Genomic DNA, 3502 nt, shown 5'->3' with positions numbered 1-3502 from the left:
CGTGCGAGCGCGATTGTACGCTAACAGGATTAAGAGGTTTTTATGCAAATAGTTAATGAAACATAAGATATTTACTCTGTTATATTTCTCGACTGATAGGTACAGGGTGATCCTTAATTACATGGTAATATTTAAGAGGGTGATTCTTGAGCCTTTTCTAAGAAAAAATCTTCATATGAATGAATGTCCTAAACATCTTTTTCGAGATACAGGGTGGTAAAATTTTCTGAAAAATAACTATATATATATATATATATATATATATATATATATATATATATATATATATATATATATATATATATATATATATATATATATATATATATATATATATATATATATATATATATATATATATATATATATATATATATATATATATATATATATATATATATATATATATATATATATATATATATATATATATATATATATATATATATATATATATATATATATATATATATATATATATATATATATATATATATATATATATATATATATATATATATATATATATATATATATATATATATATATATATATATATATATATATATATATATATATATATATATATATATATATATATATATATATATATATATATATAAAGTGGGGGTCCTACAGCTTCTGCCGCATCCCATTTCGACCTCCATATTGCTCGATTTTGCCATTCTTCCTGGTTAATAGCTCTGTCTCTCATATACTGGTCTACTCCATCTAACCACGTAGCTGTAGGTCTTTCTCTTTTCCTTCTGCTTTGGGGACGATACTCCATTGCCCTTTTTGGCCATCTTCCCCCCCCCCCATTCTTTTTACGTGCCCATACCATAGTAGCTGTTTCGATTCGATGTTGTCGGTGCTGGTATATATTCGCCTTGTTCTTTGCCTGATCTCCTCATTTCTAATGTGTTCCATCCTTGATATGCGACATGCTCTTCTGAGAAAGTCCATCTCCACTGACTCGACCATCCTTCTTTCTTTTGCTGTAAATTGCCAGCATTCGGCACCGTATGTTAAAATTGGCTCTACGATTGCTTTATAAATCCTTATCTTTGTTTGGATGGATGTTTTATTTGACCACAGGAGAGGGTTTAAAAGACCGATTACTTTCTTACCTTGTTTCTCTACTATGTATATCTTTCTTGGAGTTCCCTTCTTCCTTTGTTCTTCTCCTACTTTCAGGTATTCGATTTTTGTGAGGTTGATATTGAGGCCCCATCTGTCGTATTCTTCCTCAAGTTTCCTGAACATATAGTCGGCATCCTCTTCACAACCTGCAACAATAACTTGGTCGTCTACAAAGAACAAGGTCGATAGACAGTGGTTGTCAATCTCTATTCCCATAGCTCTACTCTTCCTTCTCCAGTTTTTCAATGCCTCCTGGATATATATTTTAAATAAGGTAGGTGATAAACTGCACACCTGTCTAAGTCCTTTAGATGTCAGGAAGGATTCCGATAGGAACTTCCCCTGTCTAATCATACTTTTTGGATTTTTGTACATATTCCAGATTGCATTGATATATGTTTTACTCACATTTGCTTCAACCAAGATTTCAAATAATTTCTTTAAAGGCACCGTGTCATAGGCTTTCTCTAAATCTATAAATACCAGATGCGTGTCCAAATTTCGAGCTCTCCTTTTTTCAATTATTTGTTGTAACACAAATATGTTGTCTGTACAAGAACGCCCAGCGCGGAAACCACCTTGTTCTTCTATTTCTTCAAAGCTCTCTTCTACTCTCTTTTTTAATATCCTGCCATACAACCTTCCCATTGAGCTTGTCAAACTAATACCTCTGTAGTTGCTACATCTTTTTTTGTCTCCTTTCTTAAAGATAGAGCTGATGTAGGCCAGGTTCCAGTCTTCAGGAATGTTTTCGTTTTTTATCAGGCATCTGTTGAATATATCAGCTAGTATTTCCAATAAAGTCCCTGCTTTATTAGCTCAATGAAAATGTTTCCCGGCCCCGCAGCTTTTCCATTTTTTGAGTTCTTCAATGCTTTCCTTATCTCGTTTACACTTATTTCATTTACATCTATATCTTTTGCGTTCTTTAAATCTGGCACTTCTAGTTTGAATTCTATCCTGTTTTCTGTCAGTAACTGTTTGTAATGGTCTTCCCACTCTTCCATGCTTATTAAGCCATGCTTAATTAAGCTCTAGTTTACTGTTTTGCTTTTCGTCTCTTCTAAGGTTCCTTATTGTCTTCCACGCTTCTGACACTCTTGTACCTCCAATATATCTTTCCACTCTCTCACATTTGGTTTCCCACATTTTGTTTTTGCTTTTAGATACTTCGCGTTTAACCATTCTATTTAATCTTGCATATTCTTCTCTGTCGTGGTCGCTGTGGATACTAAGCCATTTCTGGTAGGATCGCTTTTTTTCTTCTATAAGTTTTTTTAAGTTTTCAGACCACCATTCTGGTTTTTCCATCGTTTGCTTATCTTGTTGTCCTAACGCTTCTTCAGCTGCTTCGTGAATGCATTGCTTTGTTTGTTCATACAACGTTTCAGCGTTTCCGTTGTCCCTTCTTATATATGCTAGTTTATTGGCTAATCTTAGTTGGTACAGAAATCGTGTCGACTCTTGCATAAAACTTTCTAAATTGTATTTTTTTGTTTCTACTTGTAGGTATCTGTCGTGTATAGTTCTATCTACTACAGTGTACATCTTTCTGTACTCTACTACTGTTTTTGATACCACCAAATGATGGTCCGATCCACATTCTGCTACACGGTAAGCCCTTACGTCAATGGTTTTTAGTTTTGAGTTTTTATTTCGACTTTTATAATTTGTTCGTCTATTTCATCCCAGCTTTTTATGTTGTTTTTTAGTCTTTTGTGTATAGCTAACGAAACGCCCCTTTTTGCCCTAGTTTCCTTGTTTACACCACTAAATATGTGGATGTACTCTCCCACGGTCTCCGTTCCTTTGCCTTTCTTTTTGGTCTCCGTTAGCACACAAATGTCGATCTTGTTGCCGAAATCATCAATCAAATGTCGATGAAATGTTGATAACTTTTTAACCGGTTTTAATATTAGTATGTCATTTAGGAACACCTTGCATAATAAAAATTACCAAGGATGAATATTTAGTACCTACCCACCACCATAACCTGTAATGTAACCTGGAATGGGAATCCTCCAACGGTCTAAGACACTAGAAAAAGTTTCTCAGAACTTACGACCGAGAAAAATCAAAGATTTTCCTTGAGATAAGTAAAAACAATCTTCGGATTGTCACGGGGTTTCTAACAGGACACTGTCTCCTCAACGAACACAGTAGATTGAAGTTGGAACCCAAGCAGCATTTGGACGTCGGGACAACGTTGTGTCACGCGACCAAACGTCGGGGCGCAACGTCGGCACAACCTCGTGCCAACCCTAGTCTGCACTAGTTTGGAGAATAATTTTTGGGTCGAAACGACGTTGGATACCGACGTTGGCTAGCAGCCTAATTTAGTACAAACTGCAACGTTGTT

The sequence above is a fragment of the Sitophilus oryzae genome, unplaced genomic scaffold (genome assembly GCF_002938485.1).
Source record: "Sitophilus oryzae breed Bouriz unplaced genomic scaffold, Soryzae_2.0 scaffold_111_pilon_pilon, whole genome shotgun sequence".
In the NCBI taxonomy this organism is placed as follows: domain Eukaryota; kingdom Metazoa; phylum Arthropoda; class Insecta; order Coleoptera; family Curculionidae; genus Sitophilus; species Sitophilus oryzae.
The sequence above is the reverse complement of the archived record's forward strand: the minus strand, read 5'-3'. Positions refer to the sequence as shown.